This window comes from Triticum dicoccoides, chromosome 7A, assembly GCF_002162155.2.
Source record: "Triticum dicoccoides isolate Atlit2015 ecotype Zavitan chromosome 7A, WEW_v2.0, whole genome shotgun sequence".
In the NCBI taxonomy this organism is placed as follows: Eukaryota; Viridiplantae; Streptophyta; class Magnoliopsida; order Poales; family Poaceae; genus Triticum; species Triticum dicoccoides.
Genome location: NC_041392.1, coordinates 308,926,152 through 308,944,886, shown reverse-complemented (window position 1 = coordinate 308,944,886; position 18,735 = coordinate 308,926,152). Strand labels below are relative to the sequence as shown.

The 18,735-nt window shown below is 42.1% G+C and overlaps 1 long non-coding RNA gene across 1 annotated transcript; it reads right to left on the bottom strand.

The window, feature by feature from the left end:
• Positions 1 to 7,264: 7,264 nt before the first annotated feature.
• Positions 7,265 to 13,857, bottom strand: LOC119333977. The gene is made up of 3 exons (XR_005161238.1): positions 13,287 to 13,857; positions 11,000 to 13,174; positions 7,265 to 8,137 (listed from the first exon to the last, which is right to left on the bottom strand). It is a non-coding gene; the product is annotated as an uncharacterized LOC119333977 (long non-coding RNA).
• Positions 13,858 to 18,735: the final 4,878 nt, after the last annotated feature.

The following is an 18,735-nucleotide window of genomic DNA, read 5'->3' as shown; positions in this document are numbered from 1 at the left end:
AGAAAGTCATCGCCCGAAGAACATCATGACCACAAGAAGACCACTCGAGCTACTTCACATGGATCTCTTTGGTCCAAATGCCTACAAGAGTCTCGGTGGTAACTCATTTGGTCTAGTCATAGTTGATGATTTTTCAAGATTTACGTGGGTGTTCTTTCTTGATGACAAATCGCAGGTCCAAAAGATCTTCAAAAACTTTGCTAGGAAGGCCCAAAATCAGTTTGACATAAAGATCAAGAAGGTTCGGAGCGACAACGGAACGGAGTTCAAGAACGCAAATGTGGACACCTTTCTTGATGAAGAAGGGATTTCACACGAGTTCTCGGCTACGTACACACCTCAACAAAATGGAGTTGTTGAAAGGAAGAATCGGACTCTTATCGAGATGGCAAGAACGATGCTTGATGAGTACAAAACGCCAAAGCACTTTTGGGCGGAAGCGGTTGAGACAGCTTGTCATACAACAAATCGCTTGTATCTTCACAAGTTACTCGGCAAGACGGCAGACGAGCTCCTCACCGGTAACAAACCCCAAGTTGGATACTTTCAAGTATTCGGCTCAAAGTGCTACATTCTTGATAAGCATCGTCGTTCTAAATTTGCTCCTAAATCTCATGAAGGTTTCCTACTTGGTTATGGCTCAAACTCTCACACTACCGAGTCTACAACAATTTCACCCGAAAGGTTGAAGAGACGGTAGATGTGAAGTTTGATGAATCTAACGGCTCGCAAGTAGAGCAATTGCCAATTGATGTAGGAGACAAAGACCATTCGGAAGCAATTCAAGACTTGTCCATTGGCAAGATTCGTCCAACGGAAGTGAAGGAGAGTACCTCGTCCGTCCAAGTGGAAGCTTCTACCTCACGACAAGGTGAACCAAGAGTTGATACGAAAGCATCCACAAGTGGGACACGCCAAGATGAAGAAAACGAGGAAGCGCACCAAGATGAACATCAACAACCTCCTTCTACACCACGACAAGAGAACGACAACGTCAACAATGAAGAAGGCCAAGAAGAAGCACAAGATGAAGAGGATGTTCCACCCCGACCCAAGCAAAATATTTCACGAGTTCGAGCAAGAATTGCTAAGGATCATCCCGTCGAGCAAATCTACAATGATATCCAAACCGGGAGAATCACTCGCTCTAAAACTCGTTTAGCTAACTTTTGTGAACATTACTCATTCATCTCTAGCATTGAACTTATGAAGGTTGAAGAAGCATTGGAGGATTCGGACTGGATAAACGCTATGCATGAAGAGCTACACAATTTTGAGAGAATCAAGTGTGGACATTGGTCGAGAAGCCCGACAACAACCACAACATCATTGGTACCAAATGGGTGTTTCGCAACAAACAAGATGAAGATGGACAAGTGGTTCGCAACAAAGCACGTCTCGTCGCCCAAGGCTACACACAAGTTGAAGGTATGGACTATGGTGAGACATATGCTCCCGTTGCTAGACTTGAGTCCATTCGCGTCTTACTTTCTTATGCTAATCACCATGATATCACCTTGTACCAAATGGACATTAAAAGTGCTTTTCTAAATGGCAAAATTGAGGAAGTTTATGTTAAGCAACCTCCCGGCTTCGTCAATCCTAAGAAACCTAATCATGTTTATAAAGTTCACAAAGCCCTTTATGGTCTTAAACAAGCTCCTAGAGCATGGTATAAATGCTTGACCAAGTTCCTTATTGAAAAAGGCTTTGAAATTGGTAAAATTGATTCTACTCTTTTTACTAAAAGGGTTAATGAAGAACTATTTGTGTGCCAAATTTATGTTGACGATATCATATTTGGTTCAACTAACCCTCATTTTAGTGAGAAGTTTGGAAAACTAATGTCGGAGAAGTTTGAGATGTCTATGATGAGTGAACTCAAATTCTTTCTCGGTTTGCAAATCAAGCAAACTAAGGAAGGTACCTTTGTCTCTCAAACGAAGTACACTAAGGACTTATTTAAGAAGTTCAATATGCAAGAATGCAAAGGTATGACTACACTCATGTCTACTAGTGGACATCTTATTTTGACCAAAGATGGTGAACCGGTTGATCAAAAAGTTTATCGCTCTATGATTAATTCATTGTTATATCTATGTGCCTCTCGTCCCGATATTATGCTAAGTGTGTGTATGTGTGCACGATATCAAGCTGCTCCTAAAGAGTGTTATCTTAAGGCTGTGAAAAGGATAGTGAGATACCTAATCCATACACCAAATTTTGGCATTTGGTATCCTAAGAGGTCCTCTTTTGATCTTGTTGGCTACTCTGATTCGGACTATGCCGGAGACAAGGTTGATAGAAAATCCACTTCGGATACTTGTCAATTCCTTGGTAGATCTCTTGTGTCTTGGTCTTCCAAAAAATAAAACTCGGTATCCTTATGCACCGTCGAAGCGGAATACATTGCCGCTGGTTCATGTTGCGCTCAATTACTTTGGATGACCCAAACTCTTAAATATTATGGGATATATGTGAAACATGTTCCATTGCTATGTGACAATGAAAGTGCTATTAATATTGCTCACAATCCCGTGCAACATTCTCGAACTAAGCATATTGAAGTTCATCATCATTTCATTCGAGATCATGTTACAAAAAGGGACATTAACCTTAAGCATGTTCACATTGATAAGCAATTGGCGGATATATTCATTAAACCACTTGATGAGAAAGTGTTTTGCAGGTTGAGAGGTGAATTGAACATCATTGATGCTTCAAACTTGGAGTGCTACTCCATTTGATACATGCGGGGCATGAGCCTATGACTAATCCTCGATATTTCTCTTATGATGCTATTCATATGTCTTGGATATATTTGTACCTTGCATGTTATCTAACCCGTGTAGGTACTTGGTTGAATCTAAATCTATGAGATTGCAACTCACTCACATCTTGAGCAATCTCTACATCACCAAGTCTCTACACAATGGTGGTTGAAGACAAGGAAGCACGAAACTATTCAAACATATCCTTTGGCAAATTCTATGTTGAGTCTCATGATTGTCATTTTGGATACACAAGTGCTCTTCCTTACAAAGCTAACCCATATAGGTAGATGAACTCAAACTCCAAGTGGTGCTCCCAACCCTTGATGAACTACATCAACCTTGAGCAACCCGCACAAGTTCAACTACATGAGCAAGATCAACACCACCACCCAAGGTATGTTATTCCATCTTAGAGAAGTTTTACTCCAAGTCATGAGTCAAAGCAACTCGACAAGATGTGAATACATCAAAAGGCTTAAACGAAAAATGGTAACCCCATTTTGAGCTTAAACAATGAGTATGACCTATGATCAAGTGCTCTCACTTGACTCCTAAGTCAAATACTCTAACACGGGTAACTTTATCGCTGACCATCTCTAGATAAAGTTCTAAAAAAAACTTCATCTAAAACTTTTAGTTTCTTTTCTTTCCTTTTTGTTCTGCATTTTCTGCATCCAATTCATTGCAAATCTTTCAGTAAATTCCTTGCATATCCTTATGAGATCTTACTTGTCTAGTGAGCTGAGGTGACAAGTGGTTTCACTCTAATGAACTCGGCCACACCGGTTTGTTCTCTTGGGCCCAACCGAAATCTTTCGGTGCAATCGAAGCACACAACTCGGAGTCACCGATTCCACCACAGGGAAACCAACTTGCCACTTATTCCTGATTTCTGTTTGCTCCAGCTCCACTCAATGATTCTTGTCCTCTACCAGCATCACATTAGACATGCTGCTTTGCTCTGTGACTCGAGGACCAACCCATTTGTATCACATGTCCAGAAGAGCCCTTCTTGGAAATTGATGTCAAAGGGGGAGAGAGAGATCACATCAAAGCTTAATCCTTCCTATAGGGGGAGAAAGAGAGAATACTCAGGGGGAGAGAGTTTCTCAACTAGGAGAAAGTAATATCATCAAAGACCTCTGATGCTTGGTGTTCAAGAGGAGAGATGTCACATGTCTTTAAGAGGGGAAAGACATATTTGGTTGCTTGCTTTAGCTCAAGCTTTGTTGTTTCCTTTTTTGTTGCTCTGATTTTCTGTTCCCTATCTTCTCCCAATATCCCATGCAGATTCAGGGGGAGCAAGACATCTAAGGGAAGGAAATATCTGATTTTATTGCATATCTTTACCTTTGAGGACATGTCTATATCCAATGTGATACTTAGTACTCACTCTACATGTCATCCCAGTCTTGGTTCTCTTGTGGTTTCTCTTGCTTGCTCTGGTCAGTAGGTGTATCTATGTTATTTAACCTTGTTTGCGCAGGTTCATCCCATCCTAAGTCAACTCAATACCACAAGGTAAGTATATGCATCACAGTCATGTGAATGAGAAGTTTTGCTGATGTACATACTGTTGGCAAGAAGGACTCATGAGCATGAAAGTACATTTCTCACATTCACATCATTTGCTCTGATGCATATAGAAAAGATACATGTAACACATTGTTTACTCTGTCATGTTTACGCATTCACATGCTTCTATATTCAATATTCACATGATTGCATACATGTAGGGGGAGTCTATGCATGTTACATGTCTTTCCAAAGCTCTACTTGCTATTCTCTATATCTTTATCTAAAGCTTTGATGTATGTTGTCATCAATTACCAAAAATGGGAAGATTGAAAGCACAAGTGCTTCCTGGGTGGTTTTGGTAATTAATGTCAACATATATCTTGTTGGACTAACACTTTTACCTAGTATGTTTCAGATAAGTTCAACAATGGAGTGGCATGGACTAGAGGATGTGGAACCCCTTCAAGATGCTAAGGACAAAGGATTGGCTCAAGCTTCAGATCAAGACTATATTTTCTATTTTAGTGATCCAAGATCACATTGAGTCTATAGGAAAAGCCAATACTATCAAGAGGGGATGAGGTGTTGCTTAATGGCTTGCTTACTCAAAGTGCTTAGTGATATGCTCCAAAACCCTCAACTACCTTCCCACATCCACATATGACCTAAACCAAAAGTCAAACTCGGCCCCGCCGATTCTATCTATCCGGCGCCACCGAGTTTTAGATGTCACAGCCACTGCCATAAACCCTAGCAAATCGGTTTCACCGATAGGGATCTCGGTCTCACCGAGATGGGATTGTAATCTCTCTGTGTATGTCCATTACCAAAATCGGTCTCACCGAGTTTGAGCAATCGGTACTACCGAGATTACAATGCAAACCCTCTGGTTAGCTTATTACCAAAACCGGTCCCACCGAGTTTGTGTAATCGGTCTCACCGAGTTTGCCTGACCAACTCTCTGGTTAGCTTATTACCAAAACTGGTCCCACCGAGTTTGTGTAATCGGTCACATCGAGATTACGTTATGCCCTAACCCTAACCATATCGGTCCTACCGAGTTGCATCTCAGTCCCACCGAAAATCCTAACGGTCACTAAGTTTACTGAATCGGTCCGACCGAGTTTAACCATTCGGTCCCACCGAGTTTGGCAAATTATGTGTAACGGTTAGATTTTGTGTGGAGGCTATATATACCCCTCCACTCACTCTTCATTCGTGGAGAGAGCCATCAGAACATACCTACACTTCCAATACACATTTTCTGAGAGAGAACCACCTACACTTGTGTTGAGGTCAAGATATTCCATTCCAACCATATGAATCTTGATCTCTAGCCTTTCTCAAGTTGCTTTCCACTCAAATGTTATTTCCACCAAATCCAAATCCTGTGAGAGAGAGTTGAGTGTTGGGGAGACAATCATTTGAAGCACAAGAGCAAGGGGTTCATCATGAACACACCATTTGTTACTTCTTGGAGAGTGGTGTCTCCTAGATTGCCTAGGTGTCACTTGGGAGCCTCCAACAAGATTGTGGATTTGAACCAAGGAGTTTGTAAGGGCAAGGAGATCGCCTACTTCGTGAAGATCTACCGCTAGTGAGGCAAGTCCTTCGTGGGCGACGGCCGTGATGGAATAGACAAGGTTGCTTCTTCGTGGACCCTTCGTGGGTGGAGCCCTCCATGGACTCGTGCAACCGTTACCCTCCGTGGGTTGAAGTCTCCATCAACGTGGATGTACGATAGCACCACCTATCGGAACCACGACAAAAACATCCGTGTCTCCAATTGCGTTTGAATACTCCAAACCCTTCTCTTTACATTCTTGCAAGTTGCATGCTTTACTTTCCGCTGCTCATATACTCATTGTATGCTTGCTTGATATGTATTGTGTTTGTTAAACTTGTGCTTAAACTCCACTTAAATTTAGGAATATTAAAAACTGTAACTTTTGGCACTTAGTGTCTAATCACCCCCCTCTAGACACCTCTTCTCGATCCTTTCACTACACCAGAGGTGTGTATCCTCTTTGAACGCTAATCAGCTCATAGAAGCCCCTGTTTAAGTTTATTGTTTCTTAATGGGTGCCTCTGTTTCATGTTCACAAGAGCAACAAAAGGGTTACAGATTCATCTAATTTCATGGTGATGAGTGAGCATCAGATGTTATGCAGAAATATGTTTGCTTGATTGTAAAATTGTAGGTTTCCGTATACCCTGTTGTGTTTGCTTCCTTAGGTTCATGTTCCGTATACTTTGTTTTTTCTGATCCATTCCTTGTATAGGCGCTCTTGTTGGCAGCACAGGTTGAGCCCATATTTAATTATCAACTAATTATCAAGTGGAGTTACAGAATAGGGGAATGATCATAAATGGCATCACCTACAGTATGATTTATCTTGATGAAGAGGCACTTGATCCGCAAGTAGTTTTAGTGTTTTTTCTAGATAGCTCAAGTGCTTCAGCTTTTGCAATCACTAGATGACCAGTTGCGCCAAATGGCGCAAAGACCCGTTTAAAACCATATTCGTGTTGAAAATATTTACATTTTTTCAATAACCGTATATTTGAGTACATTTGGTAAGAACTTATACCCCTATATATAAAGGAAATTAAATGCAAATATTTTCTTAAGGTAATAATGCCACAAATTAGATCATCGGTAGGTTAAGATAGTTGAGTTTGCAATTAGGAACACCGAGTAGCTGTAAACTTGCATTAAAAAAAGAGTAAACACAAGTGCCACAATAAAATGTACTTAATACATGTACTCGTGAACATTGTGTACATGAGAAGTTAATAGAAATAGTGGTCAATTATATTATATAATTTGGTTCTATACTCTTTTGTGCATATATCCTGAATGCTACCTCTTTGTGATCAACTCCCGTTGCGCCCATGCCGTAAAAAGCGAGAGAAAACCATGTATTCAAACTATACAAATAAGATATGTTATAAGATCGATAAGAAAGTCATTTAAGCATAAGGAAATATATACTTGGGTAGCATATGTTCATACATAGCAATATATATTACAATGCGAGGTAGCATGATAGCCGAAAACAACTTATTTACATTGGTTTTAAAAATCAATCTATATAGCCCTAGTCTTCTAGTCTATGGGTACGGAGGAGCAAAACATGAAGCCGGTGACACCAGGCAGAGTCATCACTTTCTTGTGGTAGAGCTTTCTCGACATCGTTGATAGATGGACCTGTTTAAGATTGGTGTCACGTAAGGATTTAAATAATGTATTAAAAAAGGCAATAATAATGGCACATGAAACATAATTTGGCCCTAAAGCATATGCTAAATAATGAGGTGTTTACTGATAAGCAACCTTGGTTTGGTATATGTGACAAAAGTTGTTGTTTCATATTAGTTTTCACCATATTCCTACTGTGTAGTTAGGCTTGGTTAATTTCGAAAGATGATTTGCCATATAAAATAAATATGATATAGATGAAGTGAACACTGCATATAGACACAGAATTAGTGGTTTTATGATTAAACATTGCCAAGATATAGACAAAGTGAACACTGCATATAGACACAAAAATAGTGGTCTTAGGATTAAACATTGTCAACGCCACTGTTGTGGCATGGCGAGGCACACGTGAAGCGCCGCTTGCCTCTATCCCGAGGTGGGCTACTGATCCACCCAGCACGCAGATAGTCGCCTAGATCTCCAAACCAGTGTCCTCCCCACAGCACAACTCCACCATGCTGACCGATTTTGCGTACACCATGGATCGAACCAACCACCACCTCAGCATAGCCATCCAGAAGAATATCCTGCCTCCATTCCCACTCAGGTCCATAGTCCTCTTTCTTTTCGGGACTGTTACCTGGAATACAAATGCCAATTTATTTGCTGGTGGTAATTGCATTTTCCATACATTTTAGGGGTTCTTCACTCAGGTGCTTGCTAATTTGTGAATAAATGCATCTATGTTCGCACAGTCTGATTTTAGATTACACTGAAATTAGAAAACAATGAATAGCTCATCATGTTATATTGGAATAAAAAATAGAAAGGAAACCAGGGGATGGGTAATCATATATTGGTCTTTGTCTCAAAAGAGGGGAATTGCTTGGTCAACAAATATATATATCTATCTGCACCTTGTACATAGTATAGATACTACAGATATGTGTTTGATGGAAGATGGTTTCAGGGTCTTATTATGACAGCAAAAAAAATAAAAAAACTGATTGTTTGTATATTCAGGGTAGAATTAAGCTCGCAAAATAACATTATGCCAAATGATAAGCATGTATGAGGAAAACTAAAATGTTCAGTAAAGATTTATCTAGGACATATGATGTAGTGACTTTTCCTGGACGAACACATTTCGCAACAATTCGAATTATCCCAAATACAGGCCGCAAAATTTGTTCATCGTGAGGTTATCAAGATTCACAATATAGCTAAGATAATCTGTGCATCACTGATTTATGAAGATAAGAAATATGTCTGGCCCTATAGAAACACCATTCATCTTGGTAACCTTAATTATCATAGCACACACATTTGGTTGAGAGCACAAAAATATGTGTTGAGGATTTGGGCAAGTGTCATTCCTGCAGTAGAAAAGAAATTTCCAGCATGTCTGCCACTACTTTTTCCTGAAGATGCCACTACCTATTGTTTAGTTTAATATCAATAGACCAATATTCATTTCAAACTACGAAAATAGAATGCCGACAGAGACCAATGATATTCGGGCAAGTCTAGCGAGCGGCCGGCTGCTCGGTAGCCGTACCGAGCGGCCGGCCTAAATTCTAAATTGTGTGCACGTATTATTTCTGTCTATGCTACAGATTTGGTTTAATAGTCCATTTTCCTGCTACGTATTAAATGCTAGCATATGCATCTCCTCTTGTGCATGCATATGCATGTGCATGTGTTTGTTCGTATTTATTTTGTGATTTTAAAATTTTAAAAAGGCATAACTTTCAATCCGTGTATCAAAATTTAGATCCGTTTTCATCGTTGAAACCCTCGCGACGTGTTCTTCAAAAGTAGATCCCATATGGGGTTGTTTTGACGAACTAGTCTTCCTGCCAACAAAATGTCAATGTGTGTGCAACTAGACTACATTGCCGCGCTAACTGAGCATATATGTGTGTAACTAGTCCTGTCAACTAAATATCAATGTGTGTGCAACTAAACTACATTGCCGCGTCAATTGCGCATATGTGTGTGTGCAACTAGTGTCCTGCCAACTAAACATCAATGTGTGTGCAACTAGACTAAATTACAAGCCAACTGAGCATATGTGTGTGCAACTAGTCCTTCTGGCAACTAAACATCAATGTGTGTGCAACTAGACTACATTATAAGCCAACTAAACATCAATATGTGTGCAACTAGACTAAATTACAAGCCATGTAGTACTAAAGTTGGTTTAAAAAAAAGTTGCATCATGTAGTACTAAAGTTGCACAATGCAGTACTTTAGTTGCATCATATAGCATCAAAGTTGGCATCAAAATTTTTTTGTCAAAACATACTCATGCGGGATCTAGTTTCGAAGATCTCGTCGCGATGAATCCAACAGTGAAAACGGATCTGAATTCCGACGTGTGGTTTAAAAGATATGACTTTTAAAAAATTTAAGAGGCCAAAATAAATGTGCCTGAATCTGTTTCTCAGACTAGTCTATACGCATTTAATACTAACAAAAAACATTCACTAACTGACAAAAAAGATACTCCCTCCATCACAGTTTACAAGTCCTACGCGTATACCTAGGTTACCAATTTTATCACCCTAATATAAACTATATAACACAAAAATTATACCTTTTGAAAATAGAACATCTGAAGTTTATATTGGTATATTTTTTGTAATATATGACTTGTATTAGGTTAGTCAAATTGACGACCTAGGGGTACGCGCACGCCCTGTAAACTGAGAGAGAGGAAGTACACATGTGAGTAACAAGCCGGCCGCCCGTTCCTACGAAGAAGTGTGCGTGCACTTTTAAGATTTTAGGATGATATTCAACTATCTAGTAATCTCATGAGTTAAAAAGAGGAAGGCAAGACTATGGAAACATATGGGTGATTTGAGTACAGTTCAAACAAAACCTACATAGGTATACATAGGTTGCCATATGGAGCTGTAAACCAAGACAGAGGCTACCCAAGGCAGAACATCAAACAGTGACAAAAGAACATCAAAGCATTATATAGAACACTTGGCAATACACAGAGCAGAGAGCCTAATGCTTGAACTCTGATAGAGTTATCAATTTAAGCTTTAAACACTATTGTGAAGGAGTTTTACGTAGGCTGCAGCACCAGAGTACATGAATCCAAAAAAACTAACCATTAGAATTAAGTCCCATGAGCCTAGTATTTAGAAACCTATAAGTCTGGGTGAACATAAGATCATTCAGGGCACGGTGTAGGAGAATCAAACACTATATGCAGTCCATCAAAATTCAATCTTGTTCGAAACAGGGAATATCATCTGTAGCTAACAAGATCAACCATCATTGAGTCTACAAACATTCAAGAAATCAAAATCAGATTGTCAAAGAACCTATGCAATCAAGAGGAAATAAATGGGAGGAAGATGGCACAAAAGTACAGCTGCAGAAATTGTACAAATAGATGGCTAGGCAAGAACTTGATAAACTATTCTTGCCTGCGATTGAAGCAGCAAGTAAGAGGCGGTGGAAGAGGACGAAGAAAGCTTACCTGGTGGCCGGCAGATTCAATGCTCGGCGAGGGCGGACACGGGAAAGGTGAGGCCGGGGGCGGAGGGGCTGGGGCCCCGGAGGTCGGTGTATCTGTGCCGGAGGTCAGCGGTAGATACACCACCAACCCATGAGAAAATCCAGCGCCGCCGCCGTCGCCAGGAAGCTCGCCTCCGACCTCGTAGGGAAGAAGATACTGGGAGTAAGTGCGGTTTATGATTCTATATGTGCCTGTATGTGTATTAATTTCTAGCGAGACACACAATGATCATAGTAACTAAATGATATGTGTTGTGTAGCTATTTCTAAATAGAATAGCACCTGAACTTGCTTTGCTTGTACTATTTGTCAAACAGCAAGAAAACAGGGGATCAACAGGTGTGTGTATTTATTAGGCAGTATGCATAGTGTCAGCAGAAAACAAATTTCGTTCTCTGCAGGCAGCAAAAAAAATTCTTAAAATAGAGAAGAGGGAAATAGAGCGGACACATTACATGTATACTATACCATTATTCAACATTTCATGTCTATGATCGAACAATGAGCACTAATTCGGTAATTAGAAGGTCATGTCACGCACAACAGATACAAGCAATGACAGATCCTTAAACTGTCAGAACTCTTGAGCAAAATTGAACACGACAAAGCATTTAAGGTGCCAGGTTTGAGAGGTGCAACAGTGAAAATTGAACACGACAAAGCATTTAAGGTGCCAGGTTTGAGAGGTGCAATAGTGTCACCTCAGAAGAATGTGGGCCTTGACGTCCAGGATGGTGCAGTACATGAAGCGCTCTAGGTTGGACGTCTGCCACCCGCCCTCAACCCTCTACGAGTGAAGTTTGGAACAGGGCTAGAACGGCCCAAGTTATTTTTTGTCGTCATCCAACAAATACCGGTAGGAACTCTTCGCGTTCAATGGATGAATCATTTTATCCTATTTCAAAATACTAATCAAAAGCTGATTCTTCTTACAATGACATGCCACATTTAAGTTATGCTTCAGTTAATCCTACCGCAATAAAACTAACCCAGTAGTATATATTCAAAAATTTCAGATTTCAACACATGGACCATGGCAATCTGTGGTAAAACAGGAAAAAATGCTCATAACTATGTATTAATCATAGTTTAGGATATGAAAATTTTGCTTTGCAGTCATCTATATGGCTGCATTGAGTAATGACTAATTTTGATATCCTGCAATATGGATCCTTATAAACAGGATAGATACTTCTTTCTGGAACAAAAATTAATCAAACACTGTCGTATATTTAGGAACCATACAAATCTACAAAGTATGCAGCATAGTATATATATATGCATCAAATGAAGTCTCTTTCCCTACAGGATGATATTCCTATCTACGAACCGAAGGAGGCCTAAACAACAACTCAGTTTTAGGCATCACTGCAGAGCGCCGGCGGCCGGAGATGGCGCCGTCTCTGCTAGCTAAATAAGCATCCAACACAAAAATGAGCTGATCACAAACACAGATAGTTTCAATACCCAAATATGTATCGCCATAACTCTAGTTCTCCAAACTGAGGAACCAACAAAGCCTATCTTTCATTTCAAGAATACTTCAAGGTGAATATGAAACTCCAAGGCTTACATTTGCAGTAAATTTCACAACTATATTCTTTCTGCTAAGATGTCATCTATAATCGTAAAGGAAAACTGCATGAAAAGGTAAAAACAATGATAAGTTTATACGAGTTAGATAATGTGCCTCGTTGATTTGCATTCCTTAAATCCATTGCCATGGAAGTAGCTGATGCACTCAACCTGTTTTTCAGGATGATCCATCACCTAAAGAAAAGTGAGAACACATTAATAATTTGAAGGTGTTAAGCTACATCTGCGTAATAAAGTGTAGACTTAAACCAATGTTTTTCTTTGAAAGGATAGCAGGGATATGCCCCAAAGCTAGTTATCCACGATACATTTATTCTGTAAAAACTAACAAATAAAGACCAGTGTATCAGCAAACAATATATCTTTGGTTAGGAACGTAATATAGAATGGTGCAGTTTACTATCCGGCCCTGATTCAGAAATCAAAGCATATGTGTGCGTGAAAAACAATGGCATGTTTATCTTGCAAGATGCGTGGGAATCCCACAAGAATCAAATGCCTAAAGGATCTCCTCCCCACTGGATCCAGTGTCAGCAAGCCCCTGAGATGATGAACACGGTGAAAACAAAATTGAGCACCATAGAAAAATTGGGAATAAGGCAACAGGGAAAAATGCTAGACCGGAGCATTGGACCTAGGCGATGACTACGAACCTGACGGTTGTGATGGATGACGAGGACCTCCTCCTCCTACTTGATGTGGTGATGTAGGAGAAGGGCCACCCCTGCTCCTCCACAAGCACCACAAGACCAGGCCACCCTTTCTCTTCGGCGGCGACGACCTGCGCCAATCCGGAACCACGACACACCTCTCCCACGGCGGTGACCTGCGCTGATCCGCAACCACGCCCACGGCGGCTGCAACGGGCCGTACGCTCCTCACGCCTCACGACCAGCGCACTGGCGCCGGCGGGGAGAGGAGAGGAGCCAACGGGGAGAGGCACGACCAGCGTGCTGGCGCCGACGGGGAGAGGAGCCGACGGCCGTGGCCTCCTCTTCCTCACGCGTCTGTCCTCTCCTCCTCGCTCTCCGCACGCCGCGACCCACGCACTCGCGCCGACGGGGAGAGGAGAGGACTCGGCGGCGGTAAGAAGGGATGAGGGTAGCGGGAGGAAGAAGAGGACAGGAGGTAGGGTCCGGCATGGGGCAGAGGAGAGCGGCGGCGGTGGCGGCGGCAGGCGGATCCGGCACGGGGCAGAAGGAAGGGGTGGTGGCGGCAAGGGGGGCTCGGGGGGACGCGGGGGCGGGCGACGGCTAGGTTTCTCCATTGCAGCGGACACAATTTTATACACCTGGCGGTGGCAGCAGCACGTTTATAGAGCGACGTGGAGGCAACGGTTCTGCTTGTGATGGATGACGAGGACCTCCTCCTCCTACTTGATGTGGTGATGTAGGAGAAGGGCCACCCCTGCTCCTCCACAAGCACCACAAGACCAGGCCACCCTTGCTCTTCGGCGGCGGTGACCTGCGCCAATCCGGAACCACGACACACCTCTCCCACGGCGGTGACCTGCGCTGATCCGCAACCACGCCCCACGGCGGCTGCAATGGGCCGTACGCTCCTCACGCCTCACGACCAGCGCACTGGCGCCGACGGGGAGAGGAGAGGAGCCAACGGGGAGAGGCACGACCAGCGTGCTGGCGCCGACGGGGAGAGGAGAGGAGCCAACGGGGAGAGGAGAGGAGCCGACGGCCATGGTCTCCTCTTCCTCACGCGTCTGTCCTCTCCTCCTCGCTCTCCGCACGCCGCGACCCACGCACTCGCGCCGACGGGGAGAGGAGAGGACTCAGTGGCGGCAAGAGGGGATGAGGGTAGCGGGAGGAAGAAGAGGCCAGGAGGTAGGGTCCGGCATGGGGCAGAGGAGAGCGGCGGCGGCGGCAGGCGGATCCGGCACGGGGCAGAGGGAAGGGGTGGCGGCGGCAAGGGGGGCTCGGGGGTACGCGGGGGCGGGCGATGGCTAGGTTTCTCCATTGCAGCGGACACAGTTTTATACACCTATACTTGCCTGTACGTGAAATTACGAAAAATGCCCTTGACGGGGCACGAAAATTACAGGCGGTGGCAGCAGCACGTTTATAGAGCGACGTGGAGGCAACGGTTCTGCCTACAGGTTCTTCAAGGTTTATATGTTCAATGATAATCAAAAGAAGGGACCATTAGTCAGGTTCCATTAACCAAATGCTTCACATACATTAACCTATATATGTTGATAGAGATGCACGGGATTCGCAAGTAGATTTAGCATTTTAGTCTCATGACATTCATGATTTTGAGATCCAACCTTTGACTAGATTATATATCACACCCACTAATGGTAGAGCCCTAGAACTATTTGAATGCCAAATATCCTGGACGATCAGCCTTTAGTTTGAACTTCGGATCCATTTAATATCTCCAGTTAGCATGTTTTATAAATAATATCCAATTCTGTAGCGCTAGCCCGAGCCTTGAACACCATTCTTTTTTCTAAAACCGACATCAACATTCATTCAAATTCATCTCTTGTTTCTGTAATACATGCTTTCATGGAAAAAATATATAGGGGATAAGTGCTATGCATGTTAGCTAGCAGAAATCTTATGTGTTTGAGTTTGTAATCCATATGAAACTAATAATTTTGTCACGAGCAGTCTGAATTTTGATAGGACCCTTGCCCAGATCATATAGTTCTAGCTGTCTCTATATTGGTCCAAGGTTTGGCAGTCCGTGTTTAATTCCCTGTTTGCTCCCTGTTTGATTAAAATCCATGAGCAAACAAGTTCTGTTTCTCCTTGTTTGGTTCAAGTTTGAAAGTCTGAATTTGCATAGGACCCTTGCGCAGATCACATAGTTCTAGTTGTTCATATTATTTTATTTTATATTGGCTGTAAATGACTTTCAGTTGGTAGCTTTCATAAAATTTAGTCATGTACTCTTTAGTAGTATGATATGGTGATGGTGGTCCTATGTCCTGGTTGATATTACCATGTTTGATAATATTTCTCTTATTATTTTATTTCCACAAATATCATCATGTTTTGCCATTGATGTAATACTACATTCCTTCACGGAAAGCAAACATTTCAGTTGCTGTTGTGGTCCTCTTATTATTGTTATTCAGAGTTCAAAAACCATCAATCTCAGGAATACCGTGACCATGTATTTGATTCTATTGAAGACCCAATATATGATAAGGTGCTATTTTCATTTGCTATGCCGGGCAACCATTTAAAACTCTATCCAATTCATAATTTGAATTACTGATGTGTGTTCTTTATGGCTGTACTCCCTTTTATGGGAGAGGGGTGTTTTTTGTCATGTTTCTAATGCGGAATTTAAAGTCATGCTCGCATATTTAAGTGTATTGTTTTTCTTAATTCCAGAATGTGGTGATAATTAGCTAAACTGGAGTAGTCTTGATCTATTCCTATTTTGCACATCGAAACATTCGAAACATTGCCTTTTGAGTTTGTTGATATGAACTTTTGTTGGCTGTCATATTATAACTGAAAAGTTCATATAACTAATCTGGCCTTAAATCATACATGAGAAGTCCATTGTTGAGTACAAATGCTATATATTTGGAGAGGTAATGCACCACTCAAACAGTACTCTCTGCCATATTTAGTACAATCAACAACAAAGTTGACATCTCAGGTCTGAGTTATGTTGAACTTTTTGATCTTTTTATTAACCACGTCGGTGGCTAAAAGAATTCATGAGTAGTAACACGGACTAAGAAATTGCTATTTATCTTATCTATCCTAAGAAACCAGAGACTGAATTTTCCGACACGGAAGAATTCCTTGAGAGCACATCAGCACCTGAAGCTGCTGCTCTCACAACTCTACATTTTTTCTTCTTCTTTCCGGACACCCGACAGCCCAAGCATGCAGGAGCAGCAACATGAGGTCGTGATGTGCAACCTCAACAAAGCACTCTCACTGCAACGAAACTACCCGAGCATCTCTGACGACAGCGTGCTTGATATTGAAGTTGAAGAGAGTAGCACGGTTAATGAGCTGAAGCCGTATGAAAACATTAACTTTTATTAAAAATAAAGATATTTCCATGTTGCACAATGACACAAGGATATTAAAACTGGATATAAAAAAGGTGCACAATAACACATGAAGCAGGTTGTGCCCCTTTTATCGCCCGGTGCAACGAACGAGCATTTGTACTAGTATCTCCCTAATAATAAAGCACGGATTGACTCTGTGGGTTCACCGTCACAATGCACTTTTTCATGTGATTTTACGCTTTCACTTTGAATTTGAAAACTTATTCGAGGTGGTACTAAAACCGTTTCGTTCGCTTCTTACCCCCGATTTTATGAAACAGCCCATCGAGAAAAAGGCCAAGCGAACGGAACGGCCCATGAGCCGTCCCCTGTCACCTATGTGGGGCCCTGGTGCTCACCTTTTCTTAAAAAAAAGATGATTTAGGCCGTGTTATGGTAATAATAGTCCCACCTCGCTACTTCGCACCCAATACCATCAACGTTTATACGTCGCCCGCGTTGCAAGTCAACAAGCAGAGGACGTGATGGGACAGAGGAATTAATCACAGAAGTGGGAAGATGAAGCAAAGGAATACAAAAAATCCCCAATAATCTAGGAGGTTACAATCCACGCAGCATTGGGGTGCTTCCATGAAGAAATTGGATTAGCACAACCAGTAGCGTCCGGGCGCCCGTCCGTCGTATCATCAGATCCTTCTGGCCAGCGGCGGCGCGACACCAGACGACGTCCCCGTGGTGACGCTCGCGGCATGCGGCGAGGCTCCCGCTCATGGCCAAGGGAGAAAGGAGAGAGGAGAGCGATTGGAGAGAAGGGGGTGCACACGTAGGCCGGGCACGACTGAATCATCGGCTCCGAGAGAGGAGGTTGGTCAGGTCGGCAAGATCAGGGGCGGGACGGAGGAGGTGTGATCGCGCGCGTGCTCGATCCATTCTTCTTGGTGTGGAGGAGGGCGAAGGAGGAGCAGCGCTCCTGGGTGGGTTGTTGTTGGGTGCTGGTGATGAGGAGCGGCGCTGTGCAAGAGGATAGCTCGGTGGGGATTTTTTGTGCTCTATTGCTTATTTAAATGGCTGCACCGACTAGAAAAGCTACTGGATATTGCTATGTGTGCTACCCACTGCAAATTGTTTCCTGAAGGAAGACCTATTATAATTACAGTGTTGCTAGGTAGACGGCATTTCTTGGCCGACTCTTGGACGACACAGGTCATCAAACCGTCCATGACAAGATCAAGCTGCAGCACAGTCGTTTGATTATCTGTTGTTTTCACATTGTGCGTGTGAATATCATGTGTAGAGTAGTTTCGTTATAATTACCTGCTGTTGTTTGTTTGCAACTATCATAGTTTAATGTTCATGCCTACCACATTTTATGAACACATTATCAGATACAATCATTAAAACTGAGTGAAATGCTTCACGGAGCGTACACGTGATGGATGGTGTACGTGGCCTCCATATGAAATTTACCAAAATATATTTGCCTTTTTCATGGTGACGATGGGGAGTGAGTGCGGTTCGGTCTTTGGGCCAAGTTCAAGTAGTGCAGAAGAAAATGAACTTTATATAATCTAGCAAACCAAGCAACCAAATTTTCTTAAAAAAAAAGGGCAACTTGGTGCATGTAGCTCCCGCTTGCGCAGGGTCCAGGAAAGGGTCCGACCACTTTGGGTCTATAGTACGCAGCCTTTCCCTACATTTCTGTAAGAGGCTGTTTCCAAGACTTGAACCCATGACCTCATGGTCACAAGGCAGCAGCTTTACCACTGCGCCAAGGCTAAAAAAATATATTAACATAGTAAAAACCTGTTTGCTTTCGAATATTAACAAAAAAAAGTATATAAACAATCCGACTTCAATGCACCACTACTCTTTCATTCAAAATAAATTTGATTGCATTTAAATCTTTTGAAAATTCTAAGTAAAAACTTTTGATTAGTTATTAAACTATCAAATAGTATACAACAATTTCACTGTCTGTATATCTCGCTAGAAACAATTACACAATTGCTCTTCCACCAGATGATAGTGCTAAGATGAAGGAGGAGCCATCAAAGGACATGCCAATGACTTTCTCAACTTTACACTACATGGTCTGGACA